The sequence below is a fragment of the Sinocyclocheilus grahami genome, unplaced genomic scaffold, assembly GCF_001515645.1.
Source record: "Sinocyclocheilus grahami isolate Dianchi unplaced genomic scaffold, SAMN03320097.WGS_v1.1 scaffold538.1, whole genome shotgun sequence".
Taxonomy (NCBI): domain Eukaryota; kingdom Metazoa; phylum Chordata; class Actinopteri; order Cypriniformes; family Cyprinidae; genus Sinocyclocheilus; species Sinocyclocheilus grahami.
The window spans coordinates 617,584-642,824 of NW_015505717.1; the positions used below are offsets into that span (position 1 = coordinate 617,584).

The following is a 25,241-nucleotide window of genomic DNA, read 5'->3' on the forward strand; positions in this document are numbered from 1 at the left end:
GTGACTGAATGATTTGACCAATGACCAATTCGGCTACGGGTTGAACTGGTTTGAGGAAAAAAAATTGTGGATAATTCAGATCTTTGTATAATAATGCAAGGTCGCAGATAACCACAGGCGTGCTGATATTTGTGATATTTTTTGGTGATGTGATATTGCTTTCATAAAACATTAATATACAGGTGCATCTCAAATTAGAATGTCGTGGAAAAGTTCATTATTTCAGTAATTCAACTCAAATTGTGAAACTTAATTATTAAATAATTAAGTATTAAATAAATTCAATGCACACAGACTGAAGTAGTTTAAGTTTTTGGTTCTTTTAATTGTGATGATTTTGTCTGACATTTAACAAAAACCCACCAATTCTAAAAGAACCAAAGACTTAAACTACTTCAGTCTGTGTGCATTGAATTTATTTAATACACGAGTTTCACAATTTGAGTTGAATTACTGAAATAAAGGAACTTTTCCACGACATTCTAATTGATTGAGATGCACCTGTAAGCAAGAAATTAATACTGAGCTACTTGTATTTAGTTAATACATTTATTTTTAATAAATATCGCTGGCAGAGTTCCAAAACAATCCACAGCGTCTACCTTTCCACGTTAATGCACAGGGTAAACCCCGGTCTGGAGCATTGAATGAGTGGAGCGGAGTGACAGAGCTCCATGGCTCATAGCGTTCTATAATCACTTGGCTCTAACTCCACTCCGGGATTTCCATTCCCTGTTCTGAGCAAATGATACAAACTGCAGTTTCTCAGTGATGTTGAACTAAATAGCAGCACTCCCGGAACGCTGCTGTGTATTTCAGATTAGAGAAACTAACTGACATGTAATGTTCAACTTCAAAACACACCATTTGTTTATGGAGCCTCAAACGTCATTATGTTTTTCTATACTTTTAATGGAACAACCTCCAATCCCTTCTCTTTAACTGGGCCGGCCAACTGCTCCATATTTGGATTACACATTTCACACACACTCTTACGCACGCCTACACACACATACTCACTCCCTCCGTCACACACTCACTCACTCACTGGAGGTGGGGGCAAGGAGCGATAGAGCTATTAGCTCGGGCTGCAGCAGACATCATTGTACGAGCGGAGGGGAGACGATTCCACCGGCAGTGCGCGAGAACGCACGGAGCCCTGGCAACACGGAGAGCCTCGCGCTTCCCTGCCCGTTATACCGTACAGTAAGTCCGTGCATCTAATTTACCAGCACAAAACTGTCTTTTAGATTTGCTTGCAGTCAGGGAAAAATGGCTGGGAACTAAAGGACGCAGGAGGAACAGAGTGTGACGTTTATTTAAAAAAAATATTTGTAAATATGTACTGTGACAGTTGCACTAATTATTATGTCAACCTGTCTGCGGTCGACCGGGCGAGATGTTCAAAATGTGCTGTTTGTCATCTCGATTAAAAATTATATAACTACTTTGAAGTAGCGTACGGGAAGCGGGGCGGTTACTTGTGAGCTGTAAGCCCGAGCAGGGAGCGCTCTCGGCGGGGCTGAGCAACTGCGCCACCCCGCCTCCTTTTATCGCTCCAGATAGACTTATAAACATCAATTTATCTGCGGATTATTGATCAGTCAGCTGTACTTTTTTGAACACACTGTCACTCGTCGTAGCTGTGCACACTTCTGCTGAGTCAACATTGTTGCTGGAAACCCTTATGATGTGAAAACACAATCGCGGAAGTGTTAGGCTACACTACAGTTGCGACTTCAACCCTTGTGCACCGTTTAATCCACGGCTACGCGGTTTATGCAAGTGCATTTATCGCCCGTGTCTGTTTAATTGAGAATAGCACGTACAAATAGGCTACAACACTTTGTCTCCGCTTCACTGTCACAGTGTTTTAATATACACTGGTTGTGTTTCAGTACCTAGTGAGCGCACCATATCGTATGGTTCCTAAAAGGCGGTGTGATTTGTTCGGCGCGTTCTGAACAGACTCCAGTAATGCTGTCTAGGTAGGCAGGTTTACTAGGCTTTGAGATGCAGCCATTGAGTGTATCCCGCCGTGATGTCACTCGGTTCATCCCGGCTGGTTATATAATGAGCTGTTGCTGTGTATATTTCATGTGTTTTTGCAGGGCTGATGGGGGCTCCATGCATTGTGACCGACATGCAGCGCCAGGTTTTGTTGCTTTACTAAATAAACCGTGCAATTTAGCTTTGATTATGTAAACAGTTGGTTGAGACAGCCTTAAGTATGTCTTTTGTTAGGATTAGAGTATCATTATATCACGTACTATACTGTACTATGTGTTCTGTACATTAATATACTATGCCTTGCGTTTGTGCACAGTTTGCAACAGTTGCATACTGTACTGTACTATACTGTACTGTACCAAACTATATTGTGCAATGTACATATACTGTATAACCTTAACCATTTTACATGTGCAAAGATTTATGGCACATGTCATATGACGGCTTATGTTACACTTTATACTGTAATGTATACTATAGTATTCTATAATGTAGTATGCTGATATACTTCACTGTACGATGTAACATTGTTTTGACTTTTGATCCGCAAGTGCACATCTGTTGCTGTTTATACATCTTACATGTTCCACATATACTTTCAAATTTGAATCTTGCCACATGTGCCATGTGGTGTTTTGAGTAGAATGATTTGCATTATCTTAAAGGGACAGTTCACCCAAAAATGAAAATTCTGTCATCATTTACTTAATCTTTCTTCGCTCTGCATAACACAAAAGATGATGTTTAAATAATGTTTCAGCTTTTTTTTTTGTTTATACAGGGTTAAAACGTTTCAAGCTCCAAAAAGGAGTTCAGTGGTTTAGTTGAAGTCTTTGACATTTTGTAATATGAACAGGGCAACATTTTCAACCTAGACTCATTGGAAAAATGTGCCTCTACCTTAAATGAACACTAGAGGCAGTAAAACACTGTTATTCCTTTTCACACTTATTATTAATACAGGGACAGAATATTGATTAATAAAGATTATTCTTGCATGGTTCTGAACGTAAAAGGCATTTTTCCATAGTGTATGATTTGTAAACTAATGCATTTTTACATTTGCATCACATAACCTGATTCATATGTACTGTATGGCTTTTCTGACATAGTAAACTTGCTCAGTAGCTCACCTGGTATACTGCATTGCATTTTGCGATCGGAGGAGTGGATGGGTACGAGTCCCCTGAAACACAAGTCACGATAAAAGAGCTCAAAAACTTGTAAAACACGATAAATGCACCAAAAAACACAATTTTTGCTTCAATAAATGCATTTTTATCTCACATTTGCTTTTGTTAACACTATTGGCTAGGTTTAGGGTAGGGTTTAGTAGGGTTAGACATTTCACCTGAAGATCCAGTTATGACATTTTGATAAAATATTATGAGGTCTATAATTAAAAGTTACATGCATGGATGAATTGTTAACAATAAGAAAATAGACAGGGTGATTTTTCATTTCATTTCAGTTCAAATGCTTGTTTACAGTGTGGCCTTCGAGTCAGAAATATTGTGATTTTGAGTTCAACTCAAAAAGCACATGAATGACCAAGTGAAGTCATTTTAAGAGTGGGGAAATTCTTATTGATACCTGGCCACTGCAATCTCAAAGATGTCAGAAGGCAACACTGCAGTAGATTGAAGTAGGGCTCCTCAATATTGGAAAAAACTGACATTATGTTTTTCTGCAATATATATTGTGATATGATTATTTATTTTTTGACCAGATTACTCTATTGGGAAAGAACTTATAATTCTAGATTTATTGGGGTGTTTGCATAAAAAATAAAATTATTACTTTTTACTCTGAATACTTTTTTTAAGTGAGAGCTTTTTTGGTTGAATGATTTTGGAAAAACTTGAAAAATGTGGATGTATACTCGTAAAAAGATCCAATTCAAATCTCAAAGCCATATTGAGATGTTGATCAATATGTTTTGATATATCATGCAGCCCTATGATTTTGCTCATTCCAGTACTGTATATCAGTAATATTAATGTGTTTTATGACAAGGTTTTGGTCAACAAATATAAAGCTTATTACTCACATTGTGGGTACATTATGCCAATTAATCTATTACTTTTCATATAGCATGCATGCATACATAAGGCTGTGTGAAAGTGATGTGCAGGCATATTTAATTATGCTTATCCACTTGTACAAGCTTATCAGGTTGTCCCCTGTTTATTTATATGATTTTGTCTTCTTCCGTATTTTGTTTCCTACTCTAATTCTGTAACACGTTGTGATATGTCTGCCTATACCTCGGAAGTGGCAGCTTACCAGGTGTCCATGAAAGCAGCATCCATACTTGTCAGTCAGCTGATCTGAGGCTTTGTAGTGAAGATAGGCTCAGATATAGAAGCAATCGATTGCTGAAGTTCTGAATGGCAGAGTGTGAATAGTGTAGCGGCTCTGTGTCAGTATGGGGATCGATGACCCCTCTATGGGCTGCTGTCCTCCTTTGGCGTGGGGATCTGTACGTTTGCTGCTCCCTTTGGGCATATCCAGATAGTAGAGCCACTATTGATGCCACTCTTTCACCATGAAGGCAACAAAGAACAGCAAAGCTTCACGCTCATGTGCAGCTGGTTTAGAACATGATGAAAACCCATTTAAAGCTTGTTGTGGAAAAGGCCTGTTTCAGAAAGCCTTAAGTAGCATCCGTTTTTGGAGCCTCCTTAAAGTGATAGTTCACCAGAAATGAAAATTTGGTTATCATTTATTAATCTTTATGTAAATCCAGACTTGTATGGATTTTTTCTTTAGTGGAGCAGAAAAGTAGACATTTAGGAGAATATTCATGCTGCACTTTTCCATACAGTGAAAGTGAATGAGACCAAGATACGAAAAAGGCACCATAAAAGCCATATTAAAGACTTGTATACCGTAGACCAGTATTTTGCAATTCTTCTGAAGCTTACTGTGGTGAATAAATTGAAATTTATGTCCTTACTGACCAAAAATCTTTCTTGACCTCCACTGTCACCATTCTCTTTGATTGAATGGAAAAAAGCAGCTTCGGCGTTCTGCTAAACATCTCATTTTGCATTTTATAAACATTATACAGGTTTGGAACAACACAAACGCTAATAAATTATGTCATAATTTTCATTTATAGATGAACTATACCTTTTTGTTGTCTGTTTTGCAGTTCGTGAATGAGCAGAAGGTTGATGGTTCTTAATATATCAGCCCTCAGGAAATCGACAGACTAAAAAGCCTCATTCTCAACATATGCATCAGTCAGTTATTGAGGTACTGCACAAAGTAAGACCTCTGTGCAATTTTTAGTGTTCATTCATGTGTCTCAACCTTTTTATCCCCACAGTTGGCCATATTCATATTTAATGGCCTTCGATATAGTTTGGCACTAGAATTGCTTTATTTGTAATGAGGAACTTGGTAGGGAAAAATTGCCCACATATTTTTACGCTCTTTAGTGTCAGTCATGTTTCTTGTCACTAGTAATTCTTTTGGTATGAAAATTACTAAATAATATAGCATTATGTGGCTGAATATCTCATCTCTGTTTCTTCCTTTCCATCTGATTTGTATTACATTTTGAAACTGCAATAAATTTAGCTTGTTTTGAACTGTTTTGCATATAGTTCATAAACAAAGGGCAGCTGGAATAATTTGACCAGCATGTTATAAGCCCTGAGGCACAGAACACACAAATGAAGACAATGCTCGTGGAACAAAGATGCCATCCTTTCTGATGCAACTAGTCAGATAAATAGGACCACCAAGTGTTCTTTAACCGCAGCACATACTTCTGTCTGCCCTCACATTTCATGCTGTACAGGACGGGATTGCAGATTAAAGGGGTCATATGATACGATTTCAAGTTTTCCTTTCTCTTTGGAGTGTAAAAAGCTGTTCGTGAATAGATAAGATCCCTAAAGTTGCAAAGACTAAAGTCTCAAACCCAAAGAGATATTCTTTATAAAAGTTAAAACTGGTCCACACCCTCCTAAAACGCCTCGTTCAAACACGGCCCCACATGTCTACGTCACGATGTGGGAAGATTTGCATAACACTGCCCAAATGTTCATGCAAAGAAAGAAGGCGTAACGTTATTGTTGCTGCCACCATCGCCGCCATGTTGTGAAGATGCTGTGTGTTTCGTTGTGAAAGCGAAAATACTTTGTTTGGCCTTAAAAAAGAGGACACGACTAGAAATCAGTGGTTAAGTTGTATTTACAACACTGTTCCAGAACAGTTCAACCCAAATATTCAGATGTGTGCAATGCATTTTATGGAGGACTGTGTTCTGATCCTGGGAGAGTAGACTACAATGCCGGCTGTTCTGACTCACAGACTGTAAGTACGTTTTCATGTTTAAAGAATTTGCCACTAATGATTCAAACGCGAGTTTTGAGCAGTGTAGAGTAGCGCTTGTTGTTTGTCATTTCTCCGATCACAAATGCAGACATGGTTTTATGTTTATGCAACGCAACGCGTAAAAAGACAGTATAAGTCATTATAATCCGAAATTATGTCCCCACTGGATGTAACAAATGCCTCGTTTGTAATAGGTTTTATTGTTTTTCTTTCGTCGCTCTGGCCGGACAGGGCATCACAGTATGTTAGGGGCGTAACATTTCTGTCACACGCTTGAGGTATTCGGCCAATCACAACGCACTAGATAGCTGGCCAATCAGAGCACACCTCGCTTTTCAGAACGATGAGCTTTGTAAAAATCGACGTGTTTCAGAAAGGCGGGGCATAGAGGAGAAACAATAATATACAGTATGTGGACAATAATGTTTTTTTAACCTTAAACCGCATAAACACATTTCATTACACCAATACACAAAATAATGTTCTTTTTAGCAACATCACATGACCCCTTTAAAGTTCCTTGGAGTGACAAGCTTGATAGTCAGAAGGGAAAGAGAAGGAACTAAGGTAGAGATTCCATGGGGAATGTATTCCAGGGGCCGGATTCTTCTTCTTTTTTTTTTAGAAATATAAAATATAAAGGTGCGGTTCCTATTTACCTGTATGCGAAATTCCACAGGCAAAATTCAGCTTGAGTTGGAGTGTTTACCAATATAAAACTACTTGGTTTGGAAGTGACTTCTAAGTAAGCGTTCTTGCATTACCACACTATTGATAATGGACCCTTTTCCCCAATGTTTCACTAATGTTCTTAGGTGCAATTCTAGGAGCTAAAATGCATAAGGTGCTAATATTTTCTTGAAGTTAATTTTTTTAATGTGCTGTGTATTTTAAATAGTTATTTTATTTCTCAAGATGGAGCGATCTGTTGTATTCATTTGTCCTCCGTCTTTCTTGCACTCTCACTAGAGCGAATGCATCATATGTTAGCATGCTGAAACAATGTAAAATATTAATTAAACATCTTACCATGATTTATGACAAGTTGTAATAACAGAAATTAAGAAGAATTGCATTCTTATGACTATTGCGTGAATCCGACCCACTGAGCTAGGAAAACCGGAAGATGTCTCCACCTAGCCAGGTGAGAGGGATGTAGTGGGACCTGCAAAGCATCATGGGTCTCACAGCGGGTATCAGGATTGAACATTGTGGCGGCCACTTTTGTCAAATGTAAAGATCCAGTAGCTCGCATTTCATATTTTAGCTAAAAAGCCTGTCAATGATAATTCTGAAGGTTCTTGCTAAATAGGCCATCTCTTGCACAGAGTCAGCAGCTGTCAGCGTGGTGAAGCAGTTTTGGGATGAGGAGGTTTGCAGGTTGAATGAGCAGCAGGCAGTGGGCTGATGAGGCCTGACACCGATGAATGAGGTTAACTGAAGGCCACCGTGCAAAACGGTATCCCAGGTGTCAGCAGTGACTGAGAATATTTACCATAAGCTACTGCACATGAAGTCCAAATATCTGTTTGTTTACTTTACTCTTCTCGCAATGGTTACCCAACTGAAAACTCAGAAACCATATGGAGAAGGGGGTCGTGTAGTACACGGCATGAGGATGTTCGGCTTTCTGATGAGTCTTGTTCCTGAAATGTCAGCTGTCTGTGACATCTGCAGATCCACATTTGTTTCTTAATGCAGAATCAAAGAGGTCTGCTTGTCCCAGCATGCATTTTGAGGGCATCATGGAAATCCATATTGAGCATTGTAAATACAGCCGGCACTGAAAAAGAGAACTTTCCCATACGTGAGACAAAATGCATCATATCGGCAATAAAAAAAGAAAGATTGATCGGTACTGAGGGCTTTTGGTTTGTGTCTGAAGGGCTGTTTTCCAGAGAAGGAGGTGGGATATGCAAAATAGATACTACAGCCTTGGCTCTGTTAAACATTTCATGTCACGTCCGGAATTGCTATTTATTTACCCTTCACAGTTGGAGATGAGAAGGAGAGCAGGCGCGAGGGAGGGGAACAGGGGGAACTCTCTTCTTCAGCAGTCTGAATGCAGTCTGATATCCATCTCATGAAAAAACACCATCTACTAACGGAAAGCATTTCCTAGTTGACTTCATAAATCTCTCTCTTTCAGTGGTGAGTGGGGCACGTTCATTATGCTATAGTATATATCTATAGAAAGCTTGCAAGGAAGCAGTATCAGGGTTATTATAGTCAATTAAAACTAAACCCATAAAAAATGCATTACTTAAAATAAACGTTAACTTTTTTTATTTCAGCTAGTTCCCAAGGCAACATTTCTTGTTTTCAGAAAAGATGTGATTGCTTTATTATAATTAACAGATTTAATTGAAGCTTTTATTCACATATGTGACCCTGGAGCACAAAACCAGTCTTAAGTCGCTGGGGTATATTTGTAGCAATAGCAAAAAATACATTGTATGGGTCAAAATGATTGATTTTTCTTTTATGCCAAAAATCATTACGATATTTAGTAAAGATCATGTTCCATGAAGATATTTTGTAAATTTCCTACTGTAAATATATTAAAACAAAATTTTTGATTAGTAATATGCACTGATAAGAATTCATTTGGACAACTTTAAAGGCGATTTTCTCAATATTTAGATTTTTTTGCACCCTCAGATTCCAGATTTTCAAATAGTTGTATCTTGGCCAAATATTGTCCTATGCTAACAATACATACATCATACATCAATGGAAAGCTTATTTATTCAGCTTTCAGGTGATGTATAAATCTCAATTTCGAAAAATTGACCCCGGGTTTTGTGGTCCAGGGTGACATATAAACATTGATTGATGCACTTACATGGAGCACATCTAATATGGTAAACAGAAGCTCAGTTGTGCTTCCTTGACATGCAAGAACCAATATGGTCTGTTCTTGTGCGTCAAGCATGTACTGACGTTTGATTCTTGAAAGTTTTGCTTGCTTGAAATTTTAATGGATGGCCGAAATTGAAAAATACTGCACATGAATTTGTGTTTTGAAGATGAGATTGGTCTGGATCCACAGTGACCATAATTTCACGAGTAGGATGTGTTCGTGGATCTGTTGGTCCTGGGTCAGTGTTCCTACCAACCAATCAGATTAAATGGTTAGTGTGGGCTTGGGTCTTCCACATTGTTATCAACTGTGATTTTAGGGGTAGATAATGTTAAGGGTTTGTTTTAGTGTAAGAGAGGCATATGTTTATATATTCCAGGACTAAGATCCAAGAGTTTGTCCTACTTGGCAAAATCATGCTAACCCTGGATTCACCTACTTAGGCTAATGTTACTTTACATGGCTGTACCAAGCTTTCAGTATGACCTTTAGAAGAAAAACTACATAAATACATGAAAATGTTCCGGTATGACTGAATGTAGCACCGGCCATGCATGTCACGATACATGTTTCTACACCAAGCCAGTCTGACACCTACCCACATTCAATGCGATTGTGATTCTAGTAAATGTCAGTACTTGATGCATAACCAGCTGTCAGAGAATTTCTAGTTGACACTGGCTGAAGAGTTGTAACCTTGCGTGTCCATGAACTTGAATTGACTGGGCCGGGGTCATTACTGCGAGGATGGTCCTCTTGCTGAGCGTGCTTGTGTTGTTCTGGAGATTGCAGTACATCAGGAAAGATATACCAGAAAGGGGCTGAAGGAGGGCTGCTTCTTTTTTCCTATTGGGAAATGATTTGATTCATGTGGCCTGTTCACTCAGCAACCTATTCATACTAGTTACCTCAATGTTGAAGCACAAACTGAGCTCTGGCGATTCCTCTCAGCCACTGACAGAGAGACAGTGCAGGGGGTAAAATATGGGGTGTGCTGTGGAACACAGAATAGCACTGTATTTTTTGGGCTTTGAGCAACTTCAGAGAGGAGGCAGTACTTTTTGAGCTTCTGTGACAGGAACCCACCCTTAGAGAAACATTATATGGTAGACTCGCAATTTCAAGGGTAGTCTACTTTGAGCACAAAGACATTCTTTCCCATTCGCCGCAGAGCCTTCAAACGTTCAAGTCCAAAGACAAGGGAACGCAACTGTTTCCAAATAGTTTTCTCTGTGAAAAACTTTGTCAGATGATATGCCGTAGCCCTCGCTCTATCTGCTCAGAAGTTGTTATATTAGCGGGTTTCATTGAATTCTCACAATCTGTTTGCCAAGAGTAGCGCGTGATTGTTCCATCAATAGTAATATTTCTCAATCCTGCCTGTTCTAGCTTAGAAAGCGGTGAACTTGTTGTTGTCGGTGCTGCTGTTTAATCTCTTAAGCCTGAGGGCAGATTTTGTAATACATTGTAAAGGAATTACACATTGTTACACCAACTTCCCATGGTTACTCCAATTTCCCAAATCTCAGGATAATTCAGACCTTTCAGTAAGCATTCTCTATTAAATTTTTGGAAAGAGGATTTTGTTGTTATTTGGTGTGGTAAAAAAAATCATTCAGCATTACTATTTTTTAGAGGAGCCACATTTCGTGTGCCAAGTCACAGACGCTTTAAACTGTGAATTGGGCAATTAGAGATTGATTTGGTTATCGAGGATAGCTACCTAAAGTTATACAGTAGTTATATTGATATCTAAAGAATAGCATCAAGACAATGACAGCACTGTCCATTAAATTATAAACAATAAAAAGTAACATACTTAAAGTAACATATTTGCATAATTGTTCATGTTTACTTTTCATAACCATTCATTCTCATATGGGCAATTTAAACGTAAGTTTTGAAAAACAGTTTTGCATAAATATAATAAAATATGCAACAAAATTAATAATAATAATGATTATGTAAATTATGATATTATGAATATTCATTGTAATTTAGATAGCAAAACAACTTTGCATAAAAATAATGGTTTTAAAATTATAAATATGAATAAAAATATATTTTTATTGTTGTATATTGTAAATTATTATTATTATTAATACAAGTAAGCCATGTTTTTTTGTTTTGTTTTAATATTTTTGTTATTATTGTGTCAAAGATGAAATACATCATCATCTTCATCTTCATCATTGATATTCATAATACATGTCATTATTATTTCATTTTCTAATTTGTGATATTATTGTGTTAAAAAGCTGAAAAACTCAATAATTTAAATAAGTTCTGTATTTGTCACACGCAAACTAAAAAAATATAATTTGTATCGTATAACCAAAGAGTTAACTAATTGCTGTGTTTCAAGACATGACAGCTTTCCACTCTCGCTTGGTTTATTCAGTTTTCTCACAGCAGTTTAATCATGTTAACTAATCACTAGGGGTCAGATGATAAGAAGTTTTTCCATTAAATGGGTCAGTTGAAAAGACATGAAGCACTGCAGTCTAATCTGGAAATTCCTCTTAAGGGCTTTTCAGTAACCAGTGCTGCGTTACTTAAAATTGTGCAGCGTTTCTCATATAGTTAATTAAAAGGCCCCAGATCTTTCTCTCAATTAATTATCAATTATCCCGGTGCTTCTCTGTGGTTCTGCAGGGCTGACTGGGCCGTTCCCCCAGGTGATATGGATTTGAATGGGATGGTATAATGAAGCGGAGCTGTGTTGGTGTATTTATGCGTATGAGAGTGGGGGGTGGAGGAAGTTTCTTTTCATTTCTACCACTGCAGTCATTTTCATTTTTTTCTTGTCATCATCTGCCCCACTTTCAATCTTTAATCTGCAGAATGGACTATCAAGGAGATGTATGTTTGTGTGGGAGTGTGCCACCTTGTGTTTTTATGTGCATGTGTGGGTAAGATGCCTTTCACGCTTTTATTTTACGTTGTGTGTGAAATGGGTGTGTACACTGCGGTTTATAGAGGGTAAGCGTACGCAGGGAAGAGCTATTTCGGGCCTCTTGTGCTCTTGTATTTGAATCTGTATACGTGTTGTGTGGGCTGGAAACTGAACGTTATGAGCTGCAACTGATATGGTGTGTGGAAACTAGTGGGGTCATTGGTGAAACTCCAGCTGAGGCTTACCAGCCTTGATTTATGGCAGCTCTCAGGAGGTTGAAGTTCAGATGAGTTACATACAGGGTCCAAAATGAACTTTTTGCCAAATCAGTCCATGGTGATTGAATTGAGAAAACAATTTAGCCATATATTTTAAGGGTCATGAAACTATATTTGAGATTATTTACAGTAAATATTTTTTATAATTATTTTTCTCACAATAAAATGCCAGAATTGTGAATCTATTCTTCATGTTAATTTATTCTTCATTAAAGGTCAGTATTTTTCTTTTCTTCAAGGATGCATTAAATTGATCAAAGGTGACAGTAAAGGCAATTCTAAAGTTCAATTTTAAAACTCAATTTTATTATTCTATTCTCTTTTTATTAAAGAATCCTGAAAAAAAATGTCACCACAAAAATGTTAATTAGCACAACTATTTTTAACACTGATGTGTTTCTTGAGCAGCAAATCAGCATATTAAAATGATTTCTGAAGGATCACATGACACTGAAGACTGGAGTAATGACTGCTTAAAATTCAGGATTAAATTACATTTTAACATATATTAAAACAGAAATCTGTTATTTTAAATTTTAATAATATTTCACAATATTATTGTTTTTATAGAATTTTTGATCAAATAAATGCAGCACAAGAGACATCTTTTTAAAAACATGAAAACAATCACACTGACCCCAAACCTTTGAATGGCAGTGTTCATTCATTCATTTATTCATTGATGTGTTTAATGATTTTTTGGAATGTTGTGGTTATTGTGATTTCATCTGTGCATTATTTTGTTGCATGTACTTCCTAGAAAAGCTGGAGGCAGTTTTATCAACTTTTATCATTTTTTCCCCTCATATTTTTATGCAAATTTTCAACATTCCTTGGATGGGAATATTATTAATAAATAATCACCAACCACTAATATTATTATATTAAGCTACAGTGCACATCTCTGTTTTTTCTTCAGGATGTCATTGCTTTCCAAAGACACACACATACTGTAAATGCAGCTCTCTGGGCTTTCAACAGTGGCTGTTGTTGATCACAGGGGGCCTGCGTTCCCCCCCTGGGATTTGGGAAAGTTTTCAGGCTGGCCGGGCACCAGAAGGCTTCACATCCCAGCAGACATCCTTAGACCCAGTGTGCGTTAAGTAACAGCAGCACGAAGCTCTCTAGTGTAAGTGTGTTTATGTGTCTCTGCATCCTTCTTTACATAAGCAGGGTCATTGCAAACAGAGACCCGCAGAGATGAGAAATGAGGGCCCCTGACATGTCTGCTGAACACACACACACAATTTTTGTGTCTAGTTTTACAGGATGGCAACCATATCGACAAATACAAATCAATTTAACAACAAACAGACTGAAAAAGCATTTTCACCCCAGGCGGGCAGGTCTCAAATACCCTTCCTGATAAAAATCACAAGGTGGGTCACATGACGTGCATGCTCAGGTCACTGGGTAGCTCTTTGAAAAATAGCTCCGCTTTGTAGAACAGGTTTTGTCTGCAGAATGAGTCGTATCATGTGTTGTACGTCCCACTGCCAATGAGATTACTTCGCGGGTCAGTTCAGTATTTCAGCATTTGTTTCCTGCAGTTTCAGAACTACCGTGGCGCTGTTATGTAAGAGTCTTCATTAAAAGTGACAGAAAAAGGTTTTCCGAAAGGTTGCGTGACCTTTTATCCGGTCGTTCTGAGGCTGTAATGTTAACAAACCGTTTGTAGGGGTGAATGGAAAGGCTAAAAGGTTTTGCTGTCAGAGTGGTGAAATCTCGTGGTGGTTTGGATTGAATCGGCAGGTCCCCGCTGACTGTCTGCCTGGCCTCGCACATGTGCACACACACACACACACACACACACACACGCACGCACGCACGGTGGGGGTGCCGCGTGATTGACTGTCGGCGCTGGATCGCTGGGCTTGTGGTGTTTCATTCACACTCCAGCTCCGTTTGTGCTGCTTTCACAGATCTCTGAGAGGAGGCCTCAACTTTCGTAAAGCACATGCTTGTGTTCATTCTTTATGTTCTGCGAAAGAGGATGGGAGGGACAGCTTTCACAGTGGGTTTTTTTGGACGTACTTTTCCATTATATTTCCTTATATTTATTGCCCATTTTCTGTACTATTAAAATGCTAAATTTGTATTGTTTTCATGTTATGTCTGATAACCCATAAATGGCCCATATTATAAATCTACGTATACATCTATTAAAATCTATTGAAAATAAAATACTAAAAATAAAAGTAATTGTATTTGATGTGTACTGTACCATGGTATTGCCTAGTTTTTTGTAGACAACATTTGGTTTAAACCAATACCATTGTATTTTAGAAGTGTACATGGTATTAGTTTTTTTATATATATTAACTTGCTTTTTAGATATGCACCATATTATTAACTTGTTTTTTTTACATGTACCATTTTATTACCTTGTTTTTAAACATGCACCATGTTATTGCTATTTTTGATTTTTTTACATGTGCCATGGTATTACCTTGTCACTTATGTACTGTGGTTTTACCTTGTGTTTTTTAGATACGCGCCATGATATTAGGAAAAACCCTGTTTTTTTCCTATGTGTACAATGGTTCTAACTTGTTTACTGTACTTGTTTAAGTATTTTATCATGGTATTAGTTACCATGGTTTATTTGACATACCATGATAATACTGTGAATAAATACTATGATTTTTGGATCTGTATCATGGTAATACTTTTTTTGTTTGTTTTTAGACATTTACAGTACCTTGTTTATTTTGCCATGATTTGTTTTGAACAATTACACTGCCATGGTCATATTTCAACCATTTTGATTTACTGGACATGATGGTACTATGTTAAGGTCATAATATTATTTGAGATACCTTTGAGAACCATGAAAATACTATAATTTATGAATATTGCAATCATTCAGTGTCGTGGAATACATCAAAATATTACCACACTGTAAAAAATAAGTTGCTGCCTTAAATTTCTTAGTACAGTCAATTTAGCTGTTTGTGATTTCAACTTAAATTACATTTAACTGTTTTAAAAATTAGTTGAACCTTGTACAACTTATAAAATAAAGTTGAAAATTGCTTAACTTATTTTGATGAGTTAAAGTAATGTAAAAACACACGCTGTCATAACTTATTGGTCATATCATATTTTACATCTGATATCACTAGTATGTTTTTGTCAGGGCAGGATGTGTAATTATTGACACTGAGAAAGACAAGGGAGAGAGAGAGAGAGAGAGAGAGAGTGTACTGGCAGGTGAATAGAGATGCGTTTGAAGTGTGCTATATATTTTGGATTGTAATGCCTTGCAGCTCTAATCCCTGCATTATGCCCTCTGTGGATTTGCCCATGGAATTACCCTGTAGTAAAGAGCTCAGTGTGCGTGACTGGGCCAGCGTGGGCTGACGGTAGCCAGACACTGATATGTAATGCTGATGGAGGGGAGGGTGCAATCTGAGCGACAGCGAGAGGGTCTCTACTGTGTGCTGTTCTCACTGAGTGGCATGAAGCCAGGACAGGGAGAGAATCTCATTGGATGTGACAGTGTTGTGAAACAAACCAGCAGCAACATAGCAAGTGAATTACAGACACAGAGGCCTGGTGTTTGGGAAAGGACCGACTGCTGGTGTGTGTGAGCCCGTTGTCGTGTGTGTATGTGGGAGAGGCTGATGTTAGCACAGTCATGTGCAATTTTTTTTTTTTGTGTGTGTATGCTTGTGAAGGATTTTTTTTGTCTCCACTGTAGCGACAATTTTAATTGCAATACTAATTGATTTAATAGTAATAGTATTTAAACACCCTATCTACACCGCAAAGGGTGAGACCACTCAACAGCTTCTGAGCATTTACTAAAGCACAGAACTTGGTGTGTTTGCTAAGAGAAAGTGTTTCTCTCATTAATTTTATAAATACTCACTTGTTTATATCAGTGTTACTTGTTAACTAAAATTATACTAGCTTTGGTTTGCAACTAAGTGAAATAAAATAAGTTTAAGGTGATTAACTAAAATTACTACAACAGAAATAAAAATAGATTAAAGCTACATAGAAATATTAAAAAACAAAAACTATTAAAATGCTAAAAGCACCTATCAAAATTGACTTAAAAAAATAACAATAAAATAAAAACTTAAAATATAAAAATAAAAAGCTAATTAAAAATATCAAGAAATCCTATAATAGCATATAAATAGTACAAAAATAATAATTTATCTGTACTGTATATTTTGTATGTAATGTATGTCTGTGGCGAATGAAAATCCATATGCTTCCTTTTGTTTTAACCCAAATATCAATTATTTATTCGTCCCAGAAAATGTGTGCAAAATGGTTATTATTTTATACTTTATTATTATTATTGGTTATTATTTTTATATTACTGAATAATGATTCATGGAGTTTTGAGAATTAGCTTATGGTTTTGTCAAATATGTGGCAAACTTTAACAGTGCATACAAGTTCTGTGCTTAATTTAACTTTTATTACACTGTAAAACGGTGTGCAACGGGGTTTGAAATAGGTTTTCTCTTGTTTGGTGGGTGTGTAAAAAATGTCAGCCCAATCAGCAGCAACATGTATATAAACCACGCGGTATTAAAGAGACAGCTCACACAATGTAATTAACATCCAAATAAATTCACAAGAACAAACATCGAGCGTATTTTGCAGTATTAAACATGAATTTATACCGATTTCATCAGGCTCCGAAAATTCTTCAAAAAGAACACAAAGAGTGGCCTTCTCAGCTGCCATAGTTGCAACTCTTGCGTCATCAGCCCTTTTGTGACATTTAATTAAGCCGACTGCTATAGCCTATATCCAGTTAGGCGTGCTTTCCCTTTTTTAAATTTGTATGTATACTGTTTGAATGACAGCTTGGTAAATCTGTTGGCGATCAAATATTCAATATTGCTACTCATAACTACTTGGTACATTATCAGCGCAGCGGGAGACGTTCAAACTAATATCACGTAATTTATGTCTCTATGATGAGTGGTTGATATCAGAAGGAGGCTAGCCTCACTTGCGAGGTTTCTTTTCTCAACACTCCTCAGCACTGAAAGTGAACACTCGATGCTGATTGGCTAATTTTTTTTTACCAACGGAGGTACGAGAGCTCAGCTCTCCCCGGCCTCCCCCTCCCCTTCTCTATCACCTAGCGGTTGTAATTACATCAGCAGATTCGGCACATTCACGATAGAAAAGCAGCGCTTTCCAACTTCATTCTTGTTATGGTATTACAGCTGTGAAATTACAAACAAAAAATACACATTCTAAGACATGAACTGAAATGAATTGTGAATTTTATTAACATTAAATTGTCTTCCTCCCATTTTCACCTCAACATTTTGGGGAAGCTGTGCCTCCCCTGCCTCCCCTGACGAGCCGCCACTGTATATATATATACATATATAAAACACAAACAAGAAAAAAAGCTTAATCAAAAAATATGTAAATAATCAAGCTATTAATAATGCTAATGTAGACCGAAGACTATAAAGTCTCCAATATACTCAAGGGGGGATCAATTGAAAAATTAAAAAAAAATTATCTTTTTCCCATAATGCATTTGGCCCTGCAGTCTTGACCTCATCACCAATGCCTCTGTAACCTGTAGTTCTCATCAAATTATGTGGAGTTGTTTAAAAACCTAGAGATTCACCTCAATTAGAGATGAGCAGAAAAACATCTTCAACAAACGAATAACCAAGTCCAGGTTCTCTTGAATGAAACTGTACCTGATATTTACAGATACCCTGCATGACTGAAATCATACATAGACACATTACGTAAGTTCAGAACAGCAAATACTAAACACTGCCAAATTATCAGTGTTCATGTCATAAAGTGACTAGAGGCTGTCTCAGTCTTATGATCATGTCTGGACTTAAAGGCATAGTTCACACATGAATCTAATTTACACTCTAATTGTAATTTTATGGCATAGAGCAGCCAGCATAGTTTTGAAATATCTTATTTTGTCTTCCACTGGAGAAAGAAAGTCATACAGGTGACATGATGTTGAGTTAATGATGACAGAACCTTATTTTTGTGTTACCTGTCCCTTTAAGGATTAGGTTGTAGGTACTCGCTTACAGCCGTAGTGTTATATTACTGTGAAGCAAGAGTCCATTGAGAGTTCACCAGTAAATCATTGTCATGAAGCTTGTTCTGGGTGGAGTGTTTGTGTGTGTTTTCATTATCTGTGTCAGCAGTGTGCTGCGTGACTGGCTGCTGTGCTCTGACAGGTTAGAGGTCAGCCATCTGCGATGAGCAGGAGAACTTTGAGCTGACCGATAGGGGTGTGTGTTTGTGGTTATGTGACCACTGCTGAGCCTATAGCGTATGTGCACCAGAAGCTTCATTCAGTAGCTTCTAAAGGGCCGTTCACACTGACAGCAAATTGTAGCGACAGAACAACCTGAGGTCTTTCATTTGAACACTTGCCATGATTAGATAAAGTTTATGCGAATGGGCAATGACATCACAGAAGGTTCTGTTCTGATAGGGTGTGCCAAAATGTTAAATGCAAATAATACAGATGATCTAACCATATAATTGTGTATAATATTTATGATTGCAAAATAATAATTCAAATTTAAAGTAAAGGAGAAAACGCTTCCTGTATCTTGCGTTATTGACATTGAAGGCTGTGTTCAATCAAACATCTGCCAGTTACGCTACTTTACAACATTAAGCAGGATGTATAATAACTTTCTTTAAAACAAAATACTGAAAATAAATGTAAATAGCTGTTAGTTGCAGTTCCAACTAATACAATACTATTGCATGCTTATGCTGTTGTGTATTCACAAAATAGTTTACATATTCATTTTGTTGGATCAGTGCAGTTTATGGTAATATTAATGAACTATAAATAATTGTTTAATTGTTTTGACTTTTTCATCTTACTTTAAGACTTTCTTCTTCTTTTTTTTCAGGACAAAATAAAACCAGACAGTTAAACACACTTAGCCTAAGTTAAATACTGTACATGAGGGAGTTAAAACATAGTTGGAGATGGTGGAAGAATAATAGATAGATCCAGAAGAAAACAAGACTGATAGAGTGAGTTTAGAGAGTAAAGTACACACTGTGTGTTTGTCATTGTGTGTGTACCTACTTAACCATATTTTGGGGACATTTTTACCCATAGTTGAGTTAAATCTGACAAATTTTGGGACATTCTCATTTGTAAACATGTTATAAAAATTGCAGAAAGTTTTCTGTTAGGGTTAGTGTTAGGTTAGAGTAGCCTAGTAAACGTGTGTAACTATACTTCCTTAATTTTTAAATAGTAAGGTCCTTAATGTCCTCACTATTCAAAAATGTACTCAGTAATATAGTGAAACAAATGTAGTGTGTGTGTGTGTGTTGGAGAGAGAGAGAGAGAAAGAAGGGAAAGTTGAGGTTAAGACATTTTTAACCTTTTCTTTAGTAATACAAACAGCTGCTAATGTGAATAGGCAGATGAACTTGACATTAAGAATTTCTTAAAGCCCTCAGGAACACACACACACACACACACACACACACACACACACACACACACACAGACACACTTGCATTTGTGGTTTACGGGGACTCTCCATTGGTGTAATGGTTTTTATACTGCATAAACTGTATATTCTATCACCCTACACCAACCCTACACCTAAACCTACCCCTTACAGAAAACTACTGGCAACTTTTGAATTTCATCAAACACTGTTTTATTTATGCTTTTTAAGCCTTTTGTTTTACGGGGACACAGGAAGTGTCCTCATAAACCATGTTTACGTTGTAGTACCCATTAGGGGTGGGAATCGCAGGGTACCTCACGATATGATACGAATCACGATATATGGCTCACGATACGATAATATCATGATACAGGGATTCTGCGATAATCGATATATTGCTAGACAATTCCATAATGATACATCACAATATCCGTCTAACTATGAAAACAAAATGCCTGTGAAAAGGTTAAGTGCAAGTTTTGTTGACATAAAACTGGACGTGCTGGCGGCGCTCTCTCTTATGCTGGGTTCAGACTACACAATATTTTTGTCGGTCACGATAGTGTCAGATTACACTATTTTGACTCCTAAAATCTTGTTGTGTCGTGGACAAGAAACATGTCAGACTACACGTTGCTTCCCGACCATTCATCGCGTGCCATCTTTAACGACGTGTGTGATGTCATCGAGAAGGCGGAACTAGCGACTGACTTCCGAAAACAAGAGTGTAAACATTGCTGAAGCGCTTCAGCTATAGTTCGCCAGCATTTTTCTTTCTTTGTGCTGTCATGGTAGTCCCTCGATGACACATCATACAGGCAGGAGTACTGTTGCCACAGCTCCACGAACCTTTCCTCCATCTCATAATTCCACCTAGCAGCACCATCATCTCTCTTTTGTTTCACCATGTTTGAAAACTGTGTATGAAAGAGCTTTTGTGCTGCTATTGGTCAACGTCACCAATGTGACGGAACTCGTCGTACACGACGGGAAAAAAATTAAACAACAGAAAAAAAATTTAACATGCTAGTCTTTCTGTCGTGATATCGTGAAGCATCGCAGACGTGGAATCGGTTGTCGTCCACTATGACACACTGCACGAGCTGAAACGATAGAATCTTGCGTCCCGACGCCCATTCACGAGTTCACACTTACATATAATAAATGGAGTAAATGTTATGCGTATTTGGTGTGCTGTCCTGGGAGAGGGTACCGAGCTTTTCTCTGCATTTAGCCCGGACCCAGAGCGCTCCCCACCGTGCTGGGGTAGGAACGGGCCAATGGTGAGGAGTCGGGTGGTGGAGGGATGCTGGAATACTGTAGAGAGAATGAAGGTAAGATGGCTTGGGCTATTTATAGAAGTTCTCTCTCTCTGATAGGATAGATGGTGTAATTGCTGACGATGAATTGGCCGGGTTAATTATCTGAACGTGCTCCTCCCGAACTTTGTTAATAAAACATAATTTGTTGTTTACGAATCCCCACGACACCCTACGTCAAGCAAATTGTGGCAAAATTGGGCTAAAATCGTGTAGTCTGAACCGGGCATTAGTCAAGTCAAGTCAAGTCAAGTCTGCTTTATTGACAATTCTTCCACATGTACAGCACATATTGAAATTGCGTTACTCTCAGACCCTTGGTGCATACAGATAACACTACAGTAGAACATAAATACAGATAGATACAGATTAAATATAAAATACAAAATACATTACTCATATAGACTATGGCTACTCATGGACTGAATATGCGCTCTGTAATAATAACGTGATCGCGGTGCCTATGGTCCACGCCGATAGCTGTTCCGGGGCAGGTTTTTATCTGTTTATCCTTCCTCGTGCTTCCCCATCTTTTAGATGCTGGGAGCAGGAAAATCTATATAGAGCGCCTTATTGTAGTAATATATTGTAGTATTGTTTTGTAGTAAAATATCGATATTTGGCGCCAGATATCGATTCTCATATTGCATGGAGAAGGACAACGATATATCGCCATATCGATATATTGTCCCACCCCTAGTACCCATGTCATTATACACATCTGTGTCCTCATTAACCATATACTGTATACCAGTACACATACACACCGTAGCTGCACAAATACAAGTGGTGAAGGTCATTTTGTTAGTAGGATATTAAAGCTCTAGATCTAGATTAAAGATCACTTAGCATTGTTAGCATGTTAATAATATTCTTGATTTGTTTCGTAAAGGAACAAATACAAGTGGTGTAGATTTGACTGTTTGTGGTCAGCTGCCATTTTACCATTACACTTCTGTAATTCATCAGAAAGATGAGAGAGAAACAGCAGCCTGAAGCCCTTCTCAGCTGCTGAATTACTGGAAACAGAAACAGAGAGTGCTCTTTATGAAAGCAGGACGAGAAGATACTCTTTTTAGTATTATCCTTGACACTAAAGAGGCAAAAGTGCTGTTTGAAATGTAAAATGACTCAAACCGCTACCAACGGGTAGAGATAAAGTTACAATGTCAGAATGCTCGTGCCCTTTCTAAACTGTATTCATCTCTTTGTAAATAGCGATTTAATTCATAGTAAGAAATAACTGACAAAAATAATGGCCTCATTTTAACTATAGTTTTAAATATAGTTTGGGTTGTTAACTGAACTTCAACATTCATCAGCAGATTTATTAGTTTACAGTTCAATCCATCCACACTAGTGGAAGCATTCAGTATCATAAAATTTTGACTGCATTAATTAGGTTAATGTTAGCATTTATATAACCTAGATAGTATTTTTCTAGGTTAATGTTGATGTGTGTGTATATGTATATGTATATGTATATGTATATATTTATATATATATATATATATATATTTGAAAACTGTGTATGAAAGAGCTTTTGTGCTGCTATTGGTCAACGTCACCAATGTGACGGAACTCGTCGTACACGACGGGAAAAAAATTAAACAACAGAAAAAAAATTTAACATGCTAGTCTTTCTGTCGTGATATCGTGAAGCATCGCAGACGTGGAATCGGTTGTCGTCCACTATGACACACTGCACGAGCTGAAACGATAGAATCTTGCGTCCCGACGCCCATTCACGAGTTCACACTTACATATAATAAATGGAGTAAATGTTATGCGTATTTGGTGTGCTGTCCTGGGAGAGGGTACCGAGCTTTTCTCTGCATTTAGCCCGGACCCAGAGCGCTCCCCACCGTGCTGGGGTAGGAACGGGCCAATGGTGAGGAGTCGGGTGGTGGAGGGATGCTGGAATACTGTAGAGAGAATGAAGGTAAGATGGCTTGGGCTATTTATAGAAGTTCTCTCTCTCTGATAGGATAGATGGTGTAATTGCTGACGATGAATTGGCCGGGTTAATTATCTGAATGTGCTCCTCCCGAACTTTGTTAATAAAACATAATTTGTTGTTTACGAATCCCCACGACACCCTACGTCAAGCAAATTGTGGCAAAATTGGGCTAAAATCGTGTAGTCTGAACCGGGCATTAGTCAAGTCAAGTCAAGTCAAGTCTGCTTTATTGACAATTCTTCCACATGTACAGCACATATTGAAATTGCGTTACTCTCAGACCCTTGGTGCATACAGATAACACTACAGTAGAACATAAATACAGATAGATACAGATTAAATATAAAATACAAAATACATTACTCATATAGACTATGGCTACTCATGGACTGAATATGCGCTCTGTAATAATAACGTGATCGCGGTGCCTATGGTCCACGCCGATAGCTGTTCCGGGGCAGGTTTTTATCTGTTTATCCTTCCTCGTGCTTCCCCATCTTTTAGATGCTGGGAGCAGGAAAATCTATATAGAGCGCCTTATTGTAGTAATATATTGTAGTATTGTTTTGTAGTAAAATATCGATATTTGGCGCCAGATATCGATTCTCATATTGCATGGAGAAGGACAACGATATATCGCCATATCGATATATTGTCCCACCCCTAGTACCCATGTCATTATACACATCTGTGTCCTCATTAACCATATACTGTATACCAGTACACATACACACCGTAGCTGCACAAATACAAGTGGTGAAGGTCATTTTGTTAGTAGGATATTAAAGCTCTAGATCTAGATTAAAGATCACTTAGCATTGTTAGCATGTTAATAATATTCTTGATTTGTTTCGTAAAGGAACAAATACAAGTGGTGTAGATTTGACTGTTTGTGGTCAGCTGCCATTTTACCATTACACTTCTGTAATTCATCAGAAAGATGAGAGAGAAACAGCAGCCTGAAGCCCTTCTCAGCTGCTGAATTACTGGAAACAGAAACAGAGAGTGCTCTTTATGAAAGCAGGACGAGAAGATACTCTTTTTAGTATTATCCTTGACACTAAAGAGGCAAAAGTGCTGTTTGAAATGTAAAATGACTCAAACCGCTACCAACGGGTAGAGATAAAGTTACAATGTCAGAATGCTCGTGCCCTTTCTAAACTGTATTCATCTCTTTGTAAATAGCGATTTAATTCATAGTAAGAAATAACTGACAAAAATAATGGCCTCATTTTAACTATAGTTTTAAATATAGTTTGGGTTGTTAACTGAACTTCAACATTCATCAGCAGATTTATTAGTTTACAGTTCAATCCATCCACACTAGTGGAAGCATTCAGTATCATAAAATTTTTACTGCATTAATTAGGTTAATGTTAGCATTTATATAACCTAGATAGTATTTTTCTAGGTTAATGTTGATGTGTGTGTATATGTATATGTATATGTATATGTATATATTTATATATATATATATATATATACACATACTGTATATTAGTGCTGTCAATCGATTAAAAAAATTTACTAATTAATCAAAATTTTTTCTGAAATTAATCCCACGATCGCAGTTAATCCCACCTAACAATGAAGTTTTTAAATATACTTTTATGTTGCAATAATTTCACATTCAATCTACAAATTGACAAAGAATTAACATAAAAACAGTATATTTTTAATATTTGTTTAATGGCATCTTTTTTTATGACTGAAGGCGAGTATCACTGATTCCAATACTCATGTCTCTATGAAATGTTTTTTCTTCTAATATTTAACCGTTAACTATAGCCATTCAACATTACAGTATAATTAAGAGCTATCAATTTGAATATTTATTAAACTTTAAAAAAAAATAACAACTTCTAATTTAAGTGAACATAAAACAATCTTCACATAAACCCATTATAATAAATGGTCATATTTACCTGTGTCCTTCAGCAAGTAGGAAACACAGAAATTGAATAAAGTTATCAAACACTAAATTCTAAATTAAATATAGATGAAAGCTTAAAGCTACAAAAGTTATTGATTTCCTTTCACTTTTTCTCTTTTGTTCTTTGATTAACAGACATCACAGCAGCTGGTTATTAGGTTTTTTGGCTGCT

General features: G+C 37.2%; 1 long non-coding RNA gene across 1 annotated transcript in view; it reads left to right on the forward strand.

The window, feature by feature from the left end:
- The first annotated feature begins 809 nt into the window (after positions 1-809).
- Positions 810-25,241, forward strand: part of LOC107555579 (uncharacterized) — a 29,912-nt gene continuing 5,480 nt past the window's right edge. Inside the window, exons 1-2 of the long non-coding RNA XR_001605178.1 lie at positions 810-1,206; positions 13,287-13,291. This is a non-coding gene — a long non-coding RNA (uncharacterized lncRNA). The remainder of the gene's footprint in view (positions 1,207-13,286; positions 13,292-25,241) is intronic.